At 46.1% G+C, this 22,821-nt stretch overlaps 1 protein-coding gene and 1 non-coding gene across 16 annotated transcripts in view; one reads left to right on the top strand and one right to left on the bottom strand.

The window, feature by feature from the left end:
• PTPRT (protein tyrosine phosphatase receptor type T) overlaps window positions 1-22,821 on the top strand; it is a 1,130,358-nt gene that overhangs the window by 440,386 nt on the left and 667,151 nt on the right. The window lies entirely within an intron of this gene.
• On the bottom strand, window positions 12,409-12,525 carry LOC129405374 (small nucleolar RNA SNORA69). Its single transcript, XR_008630526.1, has one exon. It is a non-coding gene; the product is annotated as a small nucleolar RNA SNORA69 (small nucleolar RNA).

The raw sequence follows: 22,821 nt of genomic DNA, 5'->3' as shown, positions 1-22,821 counted from the left end.
AAATGGCAATTGCATTAAATTCTCATTCACTTGGAACATTACCCTCCTGTGTTCAAATGGAGGAACTATCTGGGCTCTGGAAGGAGCTGCAAGGTCTGTTGTGGGCAGACGTTTCTTGATCGCTCATTGCATGCCAGACAACTGAAATGGATATTTCACGTGAGACACTATTTAATCCTCCTTGCTGAGTCCTCAGGGTTCAACCTTCTCTGAGTCCAAGGACTTGCGTTCAACCTCTTCCTGCCATTATTCAGACCCTATTCTGCCCCTCCGAATCCTAACTTCCCACAAGCCTCTCTTCTGTGCACAATATCATTCTGAGGACCAAAGTTTTGTACTGGCTAAAACTCAGTTGAGTCTTGGGACCCAGATTTGGAGGGGCTGTTTGGGCACTGCTTCTAAACGCTCACCAAATGCAGCTCTGAAATGTCACAACCACTGCTCAGCCCAGTGACCTTACCTATGTGATTTTTTTCATGTCTGCATCATTGTTAGAGTTTTAATGATCATACACAGAAGATGCGTATTAGCATCAGGCAGCTGAGGCCAGGGATGCTGCCAGATTTCCCCCTTTGCCCTCCCACCCCCCTCCCAGCACAGATCAGCCACCACCTTTTCCAGCCCTGCAGATCAGCTATGCTAAGGTGATGAAACCCTCACTGTGGGGAGACTTCCTTTGTTGGGGATGGGTGTCCCAAGCAATGCTGGTATGTTTGGGTCCCTTCCAGGTGATTCTTGGCCAACTTGGCCAGCAGTGCAAGGCAAGAGCCCACGGAAGTGGTGCTGTTCAGACCCTGTGGTGCTAAAGATCACTGAGAGATTAGTTGGACCAACCCAGCAGTGCTCAAAAGCCCCCAGAAGCCCACCTGACAAATTTAGGGGACCTCCAGAGATCTACCTGGCTCAGTGTGGTACCAGGAATCAAATAGGCGCCACATGTCAGATACCTGCCTTCACCCTTGTTCTATTTCTTCAGCCTTGAGACTTCATTATTCCTAATATTGTAGTGTTCATCCTCCTCCCACCTCTCCACTGGCTTCCAGACAGGTGAGAGTTGGGAGGAAGAAGGCAAAGCTGGTGATGAGATGCAGAAGGTGTGGTTCATCTTTTCTCAGCCTCAGAAAACTGTTGGAATCCTATGTTTTACGCTTTGATGGGGCTCTCCCACTTTCCCACACAGTCACCATGGAGACCCAATATGAGGGGACAGTAGACTGATTGCCCTGCCCCTCACTCTCCCTGGACCACATTTTCGAACATGCCTTGTGCTCATAAGGGACATAGGATTTCTTCCAAGCAAAGGGAGGTGAGCAGGATGCAAGATTTGAGAGCCTGGGTGTGTGATATGTAGGTTATCACTCTCCATTTTTTTCTTATTTGTTTTATGGCATGCAGACAATACCAAGCCTGGGAAAATGCCAGCTTCAAAACATTGGATAATCCTGGGTCCCTGAATCATTTGTGGAGAAAAACTGCCTGCTAAGCAGGTCTCGTATTTAAGCAATAACAATTATTGAGCTGAACTATTCTGCTCTGGGGTTTAACTGTTACGGCAGCTAATTTTATAGTAATTAATACAAGATGAATCAGGAAAAACCATTTGTAACCTCCCCAAACTTAACTTTTTGAATCCAAACTTTCTTACCTCAAAAGAGAAGAAGGGGAGCTGGAACAATAACACAGCGGGTAGGGCGTTTGCCTTGCATGCAGCCGACCTGGGTTCAACCTCTAGCATCCCATATGGCCCCCCAAGCACCACCAGGAGTAATTACTGAGTACAGACCAAAAGTAAACCCCTGAGCATTGCAGGGTTTGACCAAAAAAGCAATAAATAAATAAATAAATAAAATTTTTAAAAGGCAGGATGAATACTACAGAGATTAAGGTACTTGCCTGGTGTGTGTGGACCCTGGTTGGAATCCTCAGCCCCCACATGTGCTCCCCTGAATACTGCCAGGGATCACTTCTAAGCATAAAGCTAAGAATAGTATCTGAGTAGTGTTGGTTGTGACCCCAAACCCACCTTTTTCCAATAATAAAGAATAAAAAGAATATGTATGTATGTACATATGCATATTCTTTCTCTTCCTGTCTCTGTCTCTGCCTCTCTCTGTCTCTCTACATATATATATTTACATATACATGTGTATATATATATGCATTTATTCAAGGTTCAAGATCTGCACAATCTGAAAGGTGGGTGGTTACCTTGTTTGTTTTGTTTGCTTACCTTTGGGCCACACCAGCAGTACTCAGGGACTACTTAAGTTGTGGTGCTCAGAGTTGATTTTTTTTTGGGTGGTGCTCAGGAGACCATGTGCTGGCTGGGAATCAAACCTGAGGCTCCTAAATGCAAACCTTGTGTTGAAGCCCTTTAAACCGTCTCCCAGACCTTGGGGTTGAGGAGGAGGAGGATACCATGTTTTAAACATATCTCTCCCCAAACATTGCACATTGACATAGAGTCTGCATGGCCCAGAACAACATTCAAGAGCAAATGTTGCACATTTTTGTTAAGGAAAGGGGGTTGAGTGGCTGGATATGACATGTGGGAGCCCAAACGAGGGGGAATACATGGACTGAGAAACCCCTATCAGGAGCATCAAGGTTTAGTGCTGGAGCCACTGCACAGTCTGGTGGGCAGATGTCCAGGGTCTAGGAGGGCCTCGTGTGAAGTGTGCAGGTGAAGAGTCAGCCGTGCTGGCCAAGACTTCAAGCGCGGAACTGTGGGCTGCAGAGAGAGGGAGGTTTTTGTTTCTTTGAGGGGGTATATCTGGAGGTGTGCTCAGGGCTTACTCCTCGTTCTGTGCTCAGGAATCTGTCCTGGTGAGGCTCAGGGGAGCACATGGGGTGCTGAGGGCCACAGGGGACCACATAGGGTCCTGAACCTGGGTTAGCTTCAGGCAAGGCAAGCGCTCCACCTCTCTTTACTCTCTCTCCATCTCTGAGAGAGGAAGAGTACAGATGCAGATTTACATATTTTCGTGCTTGTGTTTCAGTCATACAATGCTCGAGTTGCCATCCCTCCACCAGTGCCCATTCTCCTCCACCGATGACCCCAGCATCCCTTCCACCCCCCCATCCCACCCCACCCCCCACCCACCCCACCCCGCCTCTGTGGCAGGGCATTCCCCTTTTTTCTCTCTCTCCTTTTGGGTGTTGTGGTTTGCAATGGAGATATTGAGTGGCCATTGTGTTCAATCTATAGTCTGCTTTCAGCACACATGTCCCATTTCGAGTGAGTCCTCCAACAATACTTTACTTGGTGTTCCCTTCTCTATCTTTTCCCCTAGAATGTGAGACCGGTTTCCAAGCCATGGAGCAAACCTGGTATTTATTTCTACTATTCTTGGGTGTTAGTCTTCTATTCTGTTGTTTTATATTCTGCAGATGAGTGCAATTCTTCTATGTCTGTCTCTCTCTTTCTGAGTCATTTCACTTAGCATGATACTTTCCATGTTGATTCACTTGTATGCAAGTTCATTACTTCATCTTTTTTGACAGCTGCATAGTATTCTATTGTGTGGATGTACCAAAGTTTCTTTAACAAGTCATCTGTTCGCAGGCACTCGGGTTTTTTCAAAATTCTGGCTATTGTAAACAGTGCTGCAATGAACACACAAGTGCAGATGTCACTTGTGTTAGACTACACCTTTTTCCCTCTCCAGGATATATTCCCAGAAGTGTGAATACTGTCAATTCTTTCAAAATGGTTCTCATGAAATCAAGGTAACACACTTAAGAGCAAAAGCTGGAGCCTTTCATGGGGGCAGATGCCATAAATCACTATGGGACAATGAGAGGAGTCAGTGGTATCCCAGAGAAAGCCATGGGGTTTGCATTATGTTCATATTCCAATCTTTAAGCTCCACGCGTAGGATCTCTGCCAGAGATATGCTATTATCCAAATTCAGGGGACTGAGTCCTAGAGTTAAGGAGAGTGTTAGCTTACAAGGAAGAGAGCCTCCGTACTGTTCCACTGCTCATCATATTAGAATGACTGTTTTCTCTGGTCCTTAACTATTTGTCAAAAGAGAAGATTGTGGGACACTAGTGGGTTTCAAACTTGTTCACCCCTAGACAATAGGTGCCTCCATAAAACAGTATGGGAGATAAATGACGACCTCTGGGATTCTCAGCAATCTTTTCTTGATACCAGATGGATTTCTCTGCTCTGTTCCAAGTTTTTTGAAAGACATATGATCTAGCCTTTTCATTCTCTTTTGGCCTCTGGTAGAACGTGGTATGAGAATTTGGCCTCATTGCATTTGAACCACATGTGCTTGCACCGACTTGTCATTATTGATCAGAGGAGCAGGCCTGTTGCTTTCAGCGTGTAGCCAGAGGCATATGTGAGTGGCTTCCACCCGTCACTGGAGCTGTTTCTTTCAGATGGAGCTCAGTCTGGCAGCATGGGCAGGCCACCGTTGGCAGAGTGGCCCATCCTGTGTTCCCAGAGCGGATGAGCTGCCTGTCTGAGCTCACCAGCAGTTAAATGTGCTCTGCTGTTTGCTCTTCTAATCTCTCATCGAGGAGTGGAGAGCTGTGGGGTCTTCAAAGAGACGGGATTCTGTTTCCTGTGTCTTAGGTGGCAATTGGAAATGCTTCTCCAAAGAGGAGCAGAGAGGTGGATGACAAGGATGCTGACCCTAGGAAGCAGGAGACGAAACTGGCTCTGTCCCCCAGGACTGCCCACTTTTTCATGTTGATTCTACTCGCAAGCAGACGAGCCTCAGTGTGCGGCCTAATACTTTTGGGGTCACTAGTGATGCTGAACATGAGCATCTGAATCCTTTTGTATCAGCTAGAAAAGTTTGAAGTCACCTCTAATGATGCCATTGACTTCCTCTGGGCTGGTGAGAAGGTTACTTGTTTCAAAGGCCATTTTTGAGATGTGTCAGAGGATTATGTGCCAAGGTGAAATACACCTCTTCCAGGCTGGGATCTAGGGGGGAAAATATAGAACTTTTTTCTAGAAAAATGCATCTAGAAAATTCATCTCAATTTCCAGTTTTTGAAGTGTGAGTCCCATGTTCAGGTTTGTGGGGCATGGTACAGGGCAGCAAAAGTATGAGGCATTGGACCTTCCCCTGAGTGTCCTCTTATCAAAGACAGTGACAGCTTAGCTCAGTTCACTCCATGAGTAGAGGAATAGACTCCTGCACAATGCAGGGTGGTCTCACTCGACAGGCCTTATTGATTGACCAACAAAGCAGGTTAAGTTTATGAAACACCAACCATGTCCCAGGAATCTTTCAGACACAAGGGATGCACCGAAGAGCCAGATGGGAACAGGGCTTTTATTTTTGCAGCATACAGTCAAGTGGAGGAGAAAAGAGGGAAAATAACAACAAATGAGATCATTTCTGAGAGTGACAGGAGTGTGGGTTTTCATTCTGTAAACAATGAGTGCTCGGTGGGCAGGCACTGATGGTGTATATTCCCGTGGACCCAAAGCAGGCCACGAGGTAACTGTATTCAAGTCCCAGCTCTGTGAATGTATTCAAACCCCAGGACATGCAACAGTGCATCTGCAAACCTGCGTTCCTGGGAATAGGTGGAACCCGTTGGGTCAACCGTTGTGAGGCTGGTTTCAGGATGGCAGCTGGTGGCTTTCCACCCACAGGGATGACACCAGCTGCCTCCTGGCCTCATCCTCCAAGGTAAGTGGGTGCAATTCTTGGGGAACTTCCATTTGCCAACCCAGCTCTGCTGCGTGGTCAAAATTTATTCTGTGTTGTTAGTTTTTTTTTTTTTTGTAGGGCCACCAGAACTGATGCAGCCAGCTAGATGACATATATTAACAGGAATTCATTCTTTCACATGTCTGGAGAACAGCTGCCCCATCTCAGGAACTCAATGGGCTGGTTCTTTCTGGAGACATTGGGGAAATCTGGCACTTGGTGCTGGTGACTTGTAGATGTGTCCTTCCAGTCTCTGCCTCCGGCCTCACAGGTACTCTGGGAGGTCCGTGTTGGAATGTCCCTTTTCTTCTCCCAAGTCATTCTTTTCCCTCCTCTGAATTACATCTGTGAAGCTGATTTCCAGATAAAGCCACACTCCTAGAGGCTGGATCCTCTCTTCCCGGGGGACACAATTCAACACACAGCTCCCCACTCTGTTTCATAGATGCTATACCCCCAGTCCTCCTAACATGTTTTTTCTTTCTAGAATTTTTTTTATTGAATCACTGTGAGCTACACTTACAAAGCTTTCATGTTTGAGTTTCAGTCATTCAATGATCGAATACCCATGCCTCCACCAGTGCACATTTTCCAACACAAATGTCCCCAGTATCCCTACCCCCCTCCCATCCCACCCCTCTCCCTGCCTTTATGGCAGACAGTTTACCTCTTTCTCTCTCTACTTACGGGCATTATGGTTTGCAATACAGGTAATGAGAGGCCATTATGTTTGGTTCTTTACCGGCTTTCAGCACACATCTCCCATCCGGAATGATCCCTCCAACTATCATTGACTTAGTGATCCCATCTCTATTCCAGCTGCCTTCTCCCCCAGCTCATGAGACAGGCATCCTACCATGGAGCAGTCTTCCTTGCCCTGTCTCTACTGTCCTTGGGTGTCAGTTTCAGATTATGATATTTTATATTCCATAAATGAGTGCAGTCCTTCTATGTTTGTCCCTCTCTTTCTTACTCATTTCACTTAGCATGATACTCTCCATGACCATCCACTTATAAGCAAATTTCATGACTTCATCTTTCCTAACTAGCTGTATAGTTTTCCATTGTGTAGATGTACTAAAGTTTCTTTTACCAGTTGTCTGTTCTCGGGCACTTGGGTTATTTCCAGATTCTGGCTATTATGAACAGTGGTGTAATGGACATACAGGTGCAGATGTCATTTCTACTGTGCTTTTTTGTACCCTCAGGACATATTCCCAGAAATTATATAGCTGGGTCATATGGAAGCTCAATTTCTAGTTTTTTGAGGAATGTCCGTGTTACCTAAAGTCTTCTAGTGTCTCTTTCCCTTTGCAGCAAAGATACACTGTTTTGGTGAGGAAACAGAGGTGTGTACCTTCCTCATTGGAAACGGTGACCACAGACTCTTGGGAAGCAGAGAACAGGCCATAGGGGGATAGTGAGAGCAGAGGAAAGGGTGGGTTTCTTATCTCTTGTCTTCCATCTCTGTGTGTCTCCATTCCCTTTCCACATCTTGTCTGTATCCTACATTTTGGTTGAAGTCTGCCCCCCATGGCCCAGTATCCCACTGCTTCCAGGAGAGGCCCCTCCATCAACTGCAGCTGTGTTTCTCCAGCCACAGGGACCCTTTCCTGGATCACCCCTGACAGATGAGAGCCCAACTCCTGGCTAGTAACATCACTGCTCACAGGAACCTCTGATGCACCCAGCCTTCCCATAATGCCTTGCCCAGCCTTGCCACCAGGGGTGACCTCTAAACTGCACATCTATTAGCAAATGTGTCATTTCCCTAGACCATGGGTTCTATAAGAACTGGTATAAGGCCTGTGCTTATGTTTCTTTGCCCCAGATGCTTGGCAGAAATTTTATTTGGGTGTTTGTTGCGCAAATGCCTCAGTTGCCAGACCTTGGTGGTGCACTGTAATTCACAGCCTTTTCTGGATTTTTATTTTTTTTAAAGCCACACAACTTCTCAGTGCTCGGGGGCTCTGATAGTGCTGAGTTTGGGGTCAGGGGCTGAATCCAGGGGTCCCACATTCAAAGCCTGCACTCAGCTGACATTTTTTTAATTTTTATTTTTTGAATCACCGTGAGAACAGTTACAAAGCTTTCCAGTTTAAGTCTCAGGCATACAATGATCAAACACCCATCCCTTCATCAGTGCACACTTTCCATCACCAAGAACCCCTGTATACCCCCATCCCACCCCTCCCCCTGCCTATGTGGCAGATGATTTCCACTTTACTCTCTCTCTCCACTTTGATCACATTCAATATTTCGACAAAAGGACCATCATTATTATTTGGAATTTTCCCCAACAATCAGACCTGCCGAAAAGGCATCATTAGATAATTTGTTTTCTATTGCTGATTATGAAGAGCATATGATGTCACACGGCCACGAAGCAGCCACGCAAATTTGGATTTCTGATATTTTAGTAATAAGTCTGGAGGGATTTCTGTCAGAAGCCTCTGGGTTCCAGAGATTGGTTTGTGTGTCTCTGGGATCATGGCCGTTCAGGAGCCAGGAGCCATTCGTGGGCGGCGACTCGGGGCCTCATCGGGGCGGGGAAAGGGGCTGGTTCCACCTCCTATCTCATGAGGCTCTCTCTCTAGTTTTGAGAAGGGGCAGATGCTAGGTCATTTATTTTCCATTGCTCACTTTGCATATTAGGAAAGGTCGCACACCACGTAAGCCGGAGGAATAGTCCTGATAGCCACATACTTGAGCCATGCTTATAGAAGCTCATGGTCGCTGGGATTCCATCTGGCAAAGGTGAGGAGAATGCACCTGGGGCGTCCTGGAGATATCGGCTCGGTATGGGGCCCCAAGGATTCTCCAGTGTTGTGGTGCCCGCCAGGTTTCTTCAGTGCTGAATGCTTACTTTTGTTTTAAGGGGAAATCCTTCTATAGTCTTTTCCTTCTAGATCCTTGCACTGTACGCAGGCTGGAAATCCATCAAACTGGTGCCATCAGTCTCTCTGCTTCTGCCCCTGCAGCTCCCTTCTCCAATATCCTTATGTTTATTGTTGATATTTTCACAGCAGTTCCACTCAGGTGATCAAGGAGCATTTCCTGTCCTGGTCCTCTCCCCTCCTCCCCACCACCCTGCAAAGGTTAGGCGAGGTGCCCCAACTCTCCATCTCCCTCTCAGGAGCTCCTGCTAGCCTGGTCTTTCAAGGTGTGTCCAATTCATCTCTTTATTCCTGGGTCCCTGGTGTGTTTGAGGAAGCCTGTAAGTTGAGTCTGCATAAATACAGTGCAAATACAACTTGAGTGGGGACAGCATGATGAAGCCTCCCCTGGCCCTAAACCAGCATCCATGATTATTCTTGTTTCCCCTTTCTAGGTGAGAAATCAGAGATTCAGTGCAGAAAAATAGGTATAGGTATAGGACTGGGTATAGGACACACAGCTTGAGTGTAGGGACGCGGGGATTGTGGGGAGAGCAGAGTGGAAGATCTCCTTGGGGAAGCATACACGCGGGCACTGAGGAGAGCCTGTGCCAGAGCGCTGGCAACAGCCACAGAGCCTTGGGCAGCCCCGGGGAGGCCTGGGTCCTGGCCAGGCCCTAGTAGAGAGCAGGAGTACTGGGAGCTGCGGCCGCAGTCCTCATGATGGCTCTGTGGGGACTCCTTCTCTCCCTTCTCTTTTCCAGTGTGGCTCTTGCATATAGGGGACCGAGAATTTGTAGCAACTGCTAATGACAGGGCTACTGAAAAAGATAGTCTATTTTGGGAGCTAAGCTTCAGCCTAAAAGAAATAAAAATAAACATTGAAAAAAAATTTTGAGAAGAAAAATATCTAGGAAAAACACCCCGCTTAACCCGCTCTCTCAGAAGGGTAGAGTGGGACTTGAATCTCAGGCGGGTGGTCAGGGGCACCGGGTGTAAATCCTGACCCAGCCATGAGCTGACTTTTCTTTTCTTTATTTATTTAAAAAAAATTTAGAATTAATTTAGTGTAGACAAATGCTCCAACTGTTGAAATAATTCTAGAGTTGAAATTGATATCCATTTGTTATCTATGAGAAAGCTCAAATATTAAATTAAGTATAAAATCCATGTATGTGAAAATTGTTATATTTTCATCACAAGGTTGTTAAGTCCTTGTCTAAAGAATTTGTTAAGCTGTTTGTTGCTAGTTGAGCCTTCTGTGTTATTGTTTTTTTTTTTTTTGCGTTTAGTTGGCATCTATGTTACTTTCCCATCTAATTTGGGGTACCTTTACTGGAATTTCATTATTGAGGAATTAGAAAGTGCAGCCATGAGGTCCAGAGACCTCAAGCTCTGGGCCAAGAAGTTGACATGAGATTTGTGGGAGGTGGGTGTGGCTTCTGGGGTTTCTGGAAGTATGGAGTAGGGTGGGGGGAGGCTACCCACCCTGACTCCAAGAAGGCCTCAGAGTTCTCAGCCAGGAAACCGAGGTCCCTGAAATTACTTGCAGTTGGGAGTCTCTGCAGAGAATATTCATGAAGTGGTGGCATTGAGCCCCTGGTGTGGCTGCAGTGGTGGGGTGTGGGTGCAGCTGTGGGTGCTTCAGCAAGGTGGGTCATTGACCTGCTCAACTCTCAAGGGTTCCCCTGAGTTTTCATCCATAGGGTTTGGTGTTTTTGTGAATTTTGTCTAGTTGCTGTGCATCACCTCAGTTTAGTCAGGAGTCAGTAGGGCAGGACGAGTGGGTAGTAGGTGAGTCGACATGACCAAAGCTGACTTTTCTATGAGATGCCACATTTGCCAATTCCTCGTGGTCCCAAAGAGAACCATAAGGTCTTGCCTGGCTTGCTGCTGGCCTCTCTGTCTCCTCACCCACCCCATCTCAGTTCATAGAGTCAGTCTGGACTGGACAGAAAGAATTCAGATTTCCCAGGATTCATCCCACATAGCAGTCTGCACTCTCCCCACACTCCCAGTTCTGCCAGCACTTTACTCAAGCACTAGTGAGTTATCTGCAGTGTTAACTTAGACTGTTCCTAAAGTTAATCCACATGGGTCATATTGGGCATACATTGCTCTAGAAAGCCCCCCTGGAAACGGTGTTTTGCAGATGATTCCTTTTCCTGCACTCATTATGACAGGACACAATTTATAGGCTCCGTTGAGAGTTTGGACATGGTGACCCTAGAGTATAGGTAGAAAAGCAGCCAATTCCCAGAAGACGTCATGCATTCCTACTCTGCCTTTTCCCACATTGCTGGCCATTGCCACAAAGTACAAAACAATAGCAGGTTCTTCGGCCCCATCGCTTCAATAAGCAACATATTGAACATTGATTCATACTCAATGTAGAGTTCTCAGCCGAGGCCTGGCCAAGCACAACCAACCTGCAGTCCTGAGAACAAGAAACTAGTGTCTATGTCTTTAAGATTTGGGGTGTTTGTTCTTGCAGAAAAAGCTCACCAATGCATCCGTTTTATTTGGTATGCATGTATGCATTCGCATGTATGTATATGTGTATGCACTGTAGCACTGTTGTCCCGTTGTTCATTGATTTGCTCGAGCAGGCACTAGTAGCATCTCCATTGTGAGACTTGTTACTGTTTTTGGCATATCGAATATGCCACGGGGAGCTTGACAGGCTTTACTGTGTGGGCGGGGTACTCTCGGTAGCTTGCCGGGCTCTCCGAGAGGGACGGAGGAATCAAGCCCGGGTCGGCCGTGTGCAAGGCAAACACCCTACCTGCTGAGCTAATTTTCAAAATGATTCCAGACTAGAAAGACACCTGTTTTTGTTCTTCTTGTTTTTTTTTTGGGGGGGGGGGTCACATCTGGCTGTGTTCAAAGCTTATTCTTGGATCTTATCAGGGATGACTCCTGGCAGGACTTGGGAACCAAAGTTGTTCACTTACAAGGAAAGTGCCTGACTCCTGTATCTCTCTGGCCAATAAACCCTGGTTCTTAACTGGGATTGGAGTATTTCATTCCCCTCCCCAGCAGTACAGGCACACGACCACACATGCACATGCACACACATGCATCTACACACATTTCATTTTTTTTCCCGCTTTTTGGGTCACACCCAGCGATGCTCAGGGGTTACTCCTGGTTCTGCACTCAGGAATTACTCCTGGCAATGCTTGGGGGACCATATGGGATGCCGGGGATCGAACCCGGGTTGGCCGCGTGCAAGGTAAATGCCCTACCCGCTGTGCTATCACTCCGGCCCCCTATACACATTTCTGATTTAAGTCAATGGTAAGTGGCAAGAGAGATAGTACAGCAGATAGAGCACCATGTAAGAGACCTAGATTCAATCCCTGGCACTGCATATAGTGCCAAGAGTCCCTCTAGAAGTTATGCCTGAGAATGGTGTCAAGAGTAATCCCTAAGAGGGGCTGGAGCGATAGCACAGTGGGTAGGACGTTTGCCTTGCATACGGCTGACACGGGTTCGATTCCCAGCATCCCATATGGTCCACCCGAGCACCTCCAGGAGTAATTCCTGAATGCAGAGCCAGGAGTAACCCCTGTGCATCGCCGGGTATGACCAAAAAGAAAAAAAAAAAACAAGAGTAATCCCTGAGAATAGCCAGATATAGCCCCCAAACCAACCATAAACACATGGGTAGGTCCAGACAGAGACATGCTTATAACCCCTTTTTTCTTTCTAAACAATATTACATCAGTTATTTCCTCATAGTATATCACATAATTAAAACCCCCTTAATAAATTTTATAGTGCATTAGTCTCCCCACTGACTTCAATGCCACATCAAGTGATTTTCAGAGCTAAAGCTATCTCAGAGTTGTCCATGTCATTCTGTCATGGTTTTACACTTATAACAGCAAAATCAGATGATCAACACAGATTTTCTTACATCAGTATAATGTCAAAAATCCATCACTTTGAAAAGATGATCATAGATAAATCTCACAGGTGATCTTGAGGTGGTAAATGTCACTTCATTTTGCATATGGGTTCGGGTTAGAGCCTTTTCTTCTAGGATCTTGCTGAACTCTGCTCTTCTGTGAGTTTAATCTGCGAAGCCCAGCAGGATCGATCACTGTCCATTCAGATTGGGGTCAGGGACCTTGAAGACCAGCCACACCAACTGGCTGCTTAGAGGTTGTGCTGCTGCGCTATGGCCAGTGGTTTACCCATTCATCCCCAGCTACCCTAGGACTTCCGAGGGCTCATGAACATTTCTGTCTCACAGTCCTCTGATCATTCAATTATGGCCTGCCTGCCAGAACTGAGCTCACTTCACCCTCATCATCCCCCATATAGACAAGTTTTTTTTTTTATTTTATTGATCCACCGAGAGATATAGTTACAAGCTTTCATGTCTGAGTTACAATCACACAATTATCAAACACCCATCCCTCCACCAGTGCACATTCCCCAACACCAATATCTCCAGTATATCCCCACCTTTCCCACCCTCCCCCTGCCTCCATGGTAGACAGTATTTCCTATATTCTCTCTCTACTTTTGAGCATTATGGCTTGCAATACAGATACTGCTAGGTTATCATGTTTGGTCCTTTATCATAGTTGGAAGCCTGCCTCACGAGCGGGCGGGGAGAGGACAGCTGAAATAAAGAAGGGATCACTAAGAAAATGATAGTTGGAGGAATTGGTCGAGAAGTACATATAGACAGGTTTTTTTTAATAAACATTTTTTTTGCTTTTTGGGTCACACTTGGCAATGCTCGGGGGTTACTCCTGGCTCTGCACCCAGGAATCATTCCTAGCAGTGCTTGGGGGACCTTATTGAATGCTGAGAATTGAACCTGGGTCAACCACGTGCAAGGCAAACGCCCTACCCACTGTGCTATCACTCCAGCCCCACACATAGACAGGTTTAAGTTTATCCCAGACCCACATGGCCACAGGCAGGGCAACTCTGAGTTGCTGAAAGCAGCAAAGGAAGCATGAAGGAAAGCACATCTCAGACACAGTGGTTTGAGGCCTTCCTCTGAGTGGCACACTTGCCTTCAGAATCAAATTCCTACTAGAAACTCCAAAGCCGTCTCTGGAACTGCCTGGAAAATCTGTCCAGGCAATGCTTACTATCACCAGTACTTTCCGCCTCCGTTGCGCAGACACCAAGATGAGTGCTGGATCCTTACTCCCAGATCATCCCAGGAGGTTCTTCTCCCAGATACGTGTCATGCTGTGCTAGAGGTCCGAAGGACTGATGTGCAAAGGCTGGAATCTGGTTTCTATGAAGAGACAGCTTAAGTACAGCGAAACCCAGATGGGTCTTCTTAGAAATGTGTAGCTTCGAAAGACTGATGAGTGACTGCAAAAACATTCTGTTGATTGCAAGAAGGAACTGATGTGAGAGTTCAAAATACCTCCTGGAAGGCAAGCAGCCCTTGGCTCCAGTGAGGTGCTAATGAGCTCCCCAGCCAGTTACAGCTCGATCAGCATCTTCCCAGCAAAAGACCCGGGGCTGGCACGGAGGAGGGTGCCCCGCAAGGTTAGATAGGAGGTGATTCCTGCAGTTCAGCTTCCTGGGCTTCTACCAACTCCCCTCTCTATGTCTTTGTTTCATTTTCTTTTTCTTCTCACAAGACAAATCAAAGAGGTGGGTATGCTCTGGGAATTCCTCCCATCTCGTGTTCAGATCTGTTTGCTTGTGTAAATGAGTCATATTTCAGAAGCATGTTAACCCTTCTCCCCGGAAGGAACATGGCACCCAGGGTTTTGTCTCCCTGGGAGCCCCACTACACTCCTAACTGCCTGAGGTTGAACCACTCTATTCCCAGGCAGATTTCAGGACTCACACATCATCGCAGGGCAAAGGGTTAAGGCTTCGGAGGAGGCCATTGTTAGAAAGCAGGCTTGGGCATCACATAGAGTGGTCAGCTTTTCTTCTGCCAGAGGCTTCCCCCTGTGTTTTCAAGCTGAGAAGCCAAAGAGGTCGGCTCTTGTATTTATCCACCCCAGCTTGGTCCCTCGTCTCGTGCAATCTGTGTGGGCTAACGTATCTTTAGCACCGCAACCACAAACTGCGCACTAGAAAAAGGACCAAGGGTTTCTGACAGTTTATTCAATGACATTGTCTGTACATGGAATATCTGCATTTCTTTGGTTGCCGGGACTGAAAAACTCACTGTATATTTTCTTGCTTTGCTATGATATGCTTCACTAGCACCCATTTAAATTCTGGCCACTAAAGCAAAGATCTTTGCCCTGAGCATCTGACATTCAAGGAAAGGAAACCTGAGCTCTCACTTTAATTCTAATTCGAACACCACACCAAGAAACCTACCAAATCCCTAGGCATTAGTCAGCATGATCCTTCATCCTCCAGGGACTTTACCTTGGCTAGTCTCTCTCTTCTGGGCCTGGGCACCTTCTCACTGTGTTATCAAAGCTCAGTTTAAATGTCACTTTGCCTACGATGCCTTCTTTCACTCCCCAGACAGAGATGGACATACCTCGTAGCTCTTTTGAGCATATTTCTTTAGAACATGGTATTATTAATTTTTTTTCATTCATTTACTCAAATATTTATTGAGTGGTCCCTGTAAGCCCAGGCACAGTGGTAGGCCCCAGCAATAGAGGGGTTGATCAAGCTGAAAAGCTTGTTGTCATCTTGTGCTTTCTGTGACAGTATAAATGAAGAGCTGTGATTCTATAGCCCCGTGAGGCCACTGAGCATTTATTTTCCAGATGGCTATTGTGAGTGAAGAATTGCATTTCAAATTATATTTAATACTCAGCCATTTATGTAGTCTTACATGGTGAATAGCTACCTACCATATTGGACCACAGCATTCTATCAGGAGAGATGAATATTGAGAGATTACTTAGCTCACATCTTATTGCAGATTTTAATTGAGGCATGTTGTGGGATCAAGTATAATTTAGTGACTGGGAGACCTCTTTTGTGGAGGTACTTCTCAGAGAGCGTGGCGGTCAATCGAAGATCTGGATGATGAGATGTCAAAGCATTTAATGAGGAAGAAGACCTTTAAGTGAAGGGGGTGGTGGGTAGGAAGCCTGAAAGGTGGGAATGAGAAGCTTGTTGAAGAAAGTAAAGACAGCCAAGGTAACTAGAATGGATTCACTGAATAATCAAAAGCATGAGCGGTGGTAAGAGCTTGGAGTGGATTATGCAAGGCATGAGAGGCCCGGAGGAGGGTGGAAGGAGCTTATTGGAAGTCTTAGTGTTAGTGTTAGTGTTAGGTAAGAAAGAGTAGGTTGGGAAGCCTCTCCTGGCTATATGCTTGGCATTTCTGTGGCACCATGTTTTCCACACTCGCTGGGCTTCCTTCCCAGGCAGTGCCACTCTGGTGGTGAAAGCTCATCTGCATTCTGCTTCCATCCCTGTCTCCAGCCTGACTTATTTAGGCCCGTCTAATTTACGGAGCTTCTGTACAAGGGTGGTGCATGCCAGTCGCAGAGTTTGTCTCTGTGAAAGAGAAATACAACCCTCACCACCGAAGCCATCTTTTCCGATCATGCCTGGTTGGTAGTTAAGATTCTGGGAGCATTTAGCACAAGGAGGAGTTGCGTTAATGACAAGTGGATCCTTCTGTAACCTCCACTTAATTGGATGAAGTGACAGTCCCAGCGAAGACTCAAATAAAATTTGGCACAATTAGACTGTGCTGAACGGCTGGTGCTAGAGCCAGTGTGGAAATCTTATAGCTGGTTCCTGGGCGCATGGATCAATCTGGTTGCACAGGAGGATCTGGGGACTGGAGACCAGTTGGAGGTGTTTGTTTGCTTCACCTGCTCATCCTCTCATCTGCTCTGAATTCTGCTGTCTCTAAGGAACTCGTGAAGGTGGTAGCACTGAGGCAATGGGGACTATCTTAAATTGGGAGTTCTCTGGAAACCCAATCTGAGATGGAGAGTTGGGTACAAAGGTTTGGGATGCAAATGTGGTTACTATCAAAGATCTTTGGCTTCAGGAATCAACCCTGGAGCTCTGGTGGACTTGAGGAATGGGTCTCATTGGAGCTCAATGACCAGGTCTTTGTATTTGCACCAGGGCCAGTTTCACCATATCTCCTTTCCTGGCAAATATAACCATGAGTAAGGCATTCCCAGGGGAAAATGGTGATGAGCAACCAGTCAGTGGCTTTCCCAGGACTGGGGAGGCAGAGGGCTACAGTAATCACTGCAGAGCCTGCCCAGGCCAAGACCCCATGGCTCCTGGGGAAATTCTGACTACTCCCACGTGCTGATTCCAGGAAACCTTCATCTCTTCCTTGCTCCTCACTTTCAGTTCTCTTCACTCTGCCATGCACCGGCTCTGGGCAACCCTCTACGGGGCCTGACTTCCTGAACTCTTCCTCTCTCCTCTTCTCTCCTCCATTCTATTGCCTTTCACACTTTTCCTGGTCTCCCAGCAGTGCCCATCTTCCTGTTTTCTACTTCTGTTTCCTGCATCTGATCACATATGTCTGAAGGCAGCTTCTCAAAGCAATCCCCATTCTCATTATGATTCTTCCCGGTGGTGCTCTATTTCCCAGCCTTGAGTAGGGGACATACCCAATAGGATAGGGTAATGAGTATCCAAAGAGAGAGAATGAGGATCTCAACTCTGTCATTTTCTAGATAAATGAGACTGGGAAAGTCAAGTTTTCTCCTCGTCTTTACTGGGTGGCCCAGACATGGACTTATGAATTTTATGTCCCATTCTGAACCTTTCTGTAAGATGAGCATAGGTCTGCTTATGTCCTAGTGCTGCTGGGAGGAGTTCATATTTAATGAGAGGCCAGAGGACCAGGCTTAAGGTAGGGTTTCTTGTCTTCATTGAAAGCTATAGTCCACTAAACTTGGCTAAATTCATCTTGGTGAAATCTCAGAGCCAAGCTAAGACCCGGGATGTTGAGGAAGTGGTGGTGCAAGGCCTTGAAAAGAGGGAACAGGACAGGACCTGATGAAACACTTTGCCTAGTGCACTTGCGGTTCTTTTTTGTCTTTTCTTTATTTTAATCACTTTATTTAATTGTGAAATTTCAAAGTTATTTATAATTGGGTTTCAAACACTTGATATTTCAACACTAATCCCTTCATGGGTCCATTTTCCTTCACCAATGTCCCTCTTCCCCCATTGCCTCTCACCCACCAGTCTGCTTCTACTAGAGGTAGTATTTTTTTCCTTGTGTTTTTGTAAGTATTTGCACTGTGGTTTACAATAACACTGCTGATAGGGTTTCATACATAATACTTTATCACTTTTCAGCACCACCTCCTCTTCCTGGTTGAATGTCTCCCTCCACCATTGATATTGCCTCTCCTTGTCCTAACCCCTCAAATGGTACACTTCCTATTGAACATCAGTTATCACGTTCTTTGATTCCATTTTCTTTGTGTATCTGATCTTCCCTCATTATGTTTTTTTATATCCCGTATATGAGAGAGATTATTCTGTGTTGTTCTCTCTCCCTCTCACTAATTTCAGTCAGCATGACACTCTCCAGTTCCTTCCATGTTGCAACTAACTGCATGGCTCTTATCTTTTCTTATGGCCACATAATATTCCATTGTGTGTGTATACCAGTTTCTTTACCCAGTTATCTATTCTTGAACACTTGGATTGTTTCCAGATTTCGGCTCTTGTGAATAGTGCTGCAAGGAACACAGGGATGCAAATGCCTTTTTATCTATTTTGGTTTGGGGACCTTGGGGGTATATTCCAAGAAGTATAGTTGCCAACCAGGATACAAAGACAGCCCACAGAATGGGAAAAGAAATCATTTCCCCAAAAATAGGAAAAATGGGGCAATAGGCACTGGTAGAACTTTACAAGGAAAAAACAGCCAACCCCACAAGATATGGGGGGAAGAGAGATGAACAGAAACTTCATCAGGCAGTTGTGGGTCTCGAACCCTCACCCACCGAGGCCCTGGATCTGAACGGATGGATCCCTGAGGGCACAGCCTCTCTCTGAGCAAAGGGCCCGGCAGCATCCACTGCGTCCCGCCCCTCCTCCTTCTGGGCCACCCTCCCAACCAACTTGCTCCTTCTGTGGCCTCAGCCTCCCCTTCAGTGTGGGCGAAGGGGGCTGTGAGAGTCATGTCTCCCCAGTGCCATCCCTCTGGTGCTGTGTAGGCGTCTTCCTGTCCTTGCATGCTGGGGGTGGGAGGCGGTGTTGGAATCCTCCACCCTAGTCCTGTTCTGCCATTGTTGGACACGCAGCAGGAATCCACCGGCAAGTGGAGAAGAAAAGGCCTGATCACTGTTTATTTTCCTTAATTTTCATTGTGCCTCTTTTATTTTTACCCTTGATTACAAGCAACCGAAAAGTTCCTCTCCCTCTCTTTTTTTTCCCCCTTTGCAGCTGTTAGTTTGAATAGCATCCGCTAGACCGACCCCCCTGGTAGACAGAGAAAAGAGAGAAATTATCTAAAAGGGAAACAAGAAAAAGCAGTTTTAGTTCAGGGTAGGAGCCTTCTTTTGCCAAACCTGCAGTCTTGTGCTGGGTTACAGAACCTTCTTTGAATGCCAGCCCACAGCTTCTGGGACAAAGTGGTTTTTGTTTTGTCATTGTACTTTTGCTTCTTACTTTTTAAATGTGAAGACAAACTGACCTCCTTGAGGCTCACTGTGGATAATTCTGTAAATGTAGTCTTGCCCTTGATAGGAAGGGGCAATATACTTACCGAAGAGTGACAGTGTGTGTTACTTTTTCTATTTTTTATTTACTCCTTTATCCTTGTATATATTTGTGTGCCTGCTCATTGGTTGCGTTTTGCCAGGAGCTAGGATGGGGAGGCAGAGTTAAAGGAGGCCATTTCTCTGAGCTCTAAGATGCTGGTAGTGTGGCTGGAAGACTTACATGTTAAGCAAGAATGACTATGAAGGCTCTGGGAGATTCCATTAAGGAAAGAGTCATTCTTCATTTGGGTCCTGCTGTCTTGCCCTTCGGTCCTTTTCTCCACTGTAATGCAACTTGTGAAGGTACCTTCTCTGTGCCCATCTCCTGTCAGTTCTAAAGAGGTAGTGAGAGAATTTGCCTCCAAGACAAGGAGGGTTAGCTGAGCTACTCTGTATGTGAGTGCTGATGGGATGCCTGTAGCAGAGTGAATGTAGGGTAGATTTCTACCCCTGCTGTGATTGAGCCATGTGGGGTTTCACGTTGGGGTCCCAGAAGTGAGGGTTCAAAAGATGTCTCCATCACTGATGAATTCAACCAGTAACGAGGTGCCTAATTTCTCATTCCCTTGTAAACAGTAATGCAATTTATTCACACAAAAGGTGATAGTAGCCAGAATACAGAGCACCACAGCATGTTGTACACATGTTAGAAAGGTGCATTCCTAAGTTCCACCAAGACCTATTGAACCCAAATGCGTTCAGTTATATTTGTGTGTAGGAATCTGTTAAGAGATCAGGTTGTTTAGCACACCACTCACCCTACTGCTGATGACCAAGAAGGGTGCTTCAGCTATTGTTACTTCTGGGAGTAAGCAGCAACTGATGCAACAGGCTTCACTGGAAGGCTATTTGAGTCAACCAGAGAAAGATAAATGAGAATTTTCGAGGGTAAAGGTCACTTTAGTGGGACAGAGGCATGGTGGTGTTGAAAGGAAGGTACAAAGTTTAGTTCTATTCAGAAACAAAATTGAAGGGGAGAGAGCTAGCTAGAGACACAGAAATGAAGATGTGGCCAGGTGACAAAGGTCTGGTTCAGTTGACTAAAGACTTTGAGCTTGACCTGAGGGACTCCATAATGTACGAAGTGTATTGAAGAGTATATAAGTCACAAGATTAAATTTGTTGCTAATAGGATGAGTCTGCAGGGTAGCAGCAGGAAGACTCCATGAGAGCAAACAATTATCTGTGGAATCTCCAGAAGAAACTTGGTACTAAAGCAGACCGTGAACTAGCTTATTTTAACCAGTTATTTTTGCCTGTCTGCTTCCTACAAACATTCTCTGAGCACCTGTGGTGCTCCAGGCACTTGGGAGATACACAAAGGACAAGAGAAGCAGCATCCTAATCAACCATGCACAGTCTCCTGAGAAACAGATATGATGATTGGATGATGTGATTAAAAGGTGGGGGGGATCTATTTTGGACACCTAGCATATTGCTGATACTGTATCACTGTATCGCTGTCATCCTGTTGTTCATCCATTTGCTCAAGAGGACACCAGTAACGTCTCTATTGTGAGACTTGTTACTGTTTTTGGCATATCGAATATGCCACGGGTAGCTTGTCAGGCTCTGCCGTGCAGGCGGGATACTCTTGGTAGCTTGCTGGGCTCTCTGAGAGGGACAGAGGAATTGAACCCAGATCAGCAGCTTGCAAGACAAACACCCTACTCGCTGTGCTATCGCTCAGTCCACTGTTAATAATAATCATCACCGTTGCTCCTTAGTTTCTGTTAACATTCTTGGGTTGATCCACCACATATAGTCTCATTTTGTCCTCACAATGCCAAAGAACTTCACTCAGTCTCTTGGCATATTAGAAGCTGAAGAAGAGTGGATAACAAAGAGGTTGTCTGGTGTGAGGAGCCTGTTTTGTCACTGGACCCCACAGGTTGCAGGCCAATCAGGAGACAGACACCAGGTCATCTGACTTTCCAGGAAATGAGATCTCCTTTTGTCCTGTCAGCAGCAGGGCAATGTTGATAAGATGTCAAAAGGCAGGTGACATGATCAGAGAGTCCCTTCAGAGAGATGTTCTGACATCTCAGAGTATTTACTGGCCAAAAAAAAAGAACAACCACAACAGAAAAAAAAACCACAGTGAGGTCTTGGGTGATATGATATGTGAGGGGTGCTCACATTTATTCATAGCATTTTTCTTTCTTTGCCTAATTCTATTAAGATCTGTGTCTATGTCAAAATCTCAGCAGGATGAGTGAGGCCCCGGAGCTCCTTTCTTTCTCCCTCCCTCCTCTAAAAATCCCATTAGTAACAGCTCATCAGTCTCCAAAGCAGAGTGATAGCATCCACAGAGGGGCTGAGCAGGGACTGCACGTGTGGATGCAGCGTGGAGGGCACAGTGGGACAGAGATGGAGATGGAGGAGGCAGGAGTTTGACTCTGTCTTGGATTCCTCCACACCCTCACACATGCAGTTCTCTCCACATGAGCAGTAGACATTGTCCTGACTTTGCAAATGGCCCAGTGAAACTCGCAAAGGTTGAGTGCCTGGTTCAGAGTGACATGTCTATCAGTTGAGGCCACCTGACCTTGGAATCTTGGATTTATGTGTTTTCTGCATAGGCAACATTGCTGCACTTATATATTGGGCATTGGCTTAAGTGCTCTGAGTGAATTCTCTTGTGTAATATTTCTAGCAGTTGTGTGAGACAAATAGCACCATTGCCTTCTTTGTACCTATGGACACACTGAGACTTTGAGAGGTTGTGAATTGCAAGTGTCAGAGACAGGATTTGAACCCAGGCCATCTGAGTTTGACAGGCAGATTTCCCACACACTAATTTATTGCCTTGTGTGATAGCTTTGCAAACTCATTACAATTTGCCACACGCCAGAGAAACATCTGGTGTGTGATGAGACTGTCTCTGTGGTATTTGTTTCTATAGATCTGTATTGTCCAATATGGCAGCCACAGGCGACATGTGGCTCTTTAAATGCAACTTTAAATTCATTAAAGTAAGATAAAAATTAAGCATTCAATTTCTTAGTTACATGGACTGCAATGTGTCCAGTGGCAGCCCCATGGGACGCTGTGAGTAGAGTCATTCTATCATTCCAAATAGCTCTGGATAATGGCAGAGTTCTGAACTGGGTTGTTTAGAGGACAGACTGACTCATCGTACCCTGAGGCTCTTCAAAGGGATGGTGAGGAGTCCAACTCCAGTAAACTGGATGAAATAGAATTTATCAGCATCCACTCTGGATGGCTGTGGCTTGACAAGCTCTCTTAGAGTAGAAGCATAAGTCTCAAGGAATTTTGAGCTGATGCCACAAGCAAGAGGGGTGACTGTTTCAAGGAGTGAATCAAATTCAAATATCCCATGGCCTTACCAACATAGAGGCCCAAAGTGAGTCAAAGCAGAGGTTCTGGAGGTCACATACGTTGTTGGATTCCCTTAAAGTAGGTGAGGGGCAGGGGAGAGAGTGGGAGCAGATAATACTTGATTGAGACCTGGGGCCAGAGCGATAGTCCAGTGGGTAGGTCATTTGCCCTGAACACAACTGACCTGGGCTTGATCCCCAGCATTCCATATGGTCCCCTGAGCACTGCCAGGAGTAATTCCTGACTGTA

The sequence above is a fragment of the Sorex araneus genome, chromosome 5 (assembly GCF_027595985.1).
Source record: "Sorex araneus isolate mSorAra2 chromosome 5, mSorAra2.pri, whole genome shotgun sequence".
NCBI classification, from domain to species: domain Eukaryota; kingdom Metazoa; phylum Chordata; class Mammalia; order Eulipotyphla; family Soricidae; genus Sorex; species Sorex araneus.
The sequence above is the reverse complement of the archived record's forward strand: the minus strand, read 5'-3'. Positions and strand labels throughout refer to the sequence as shown.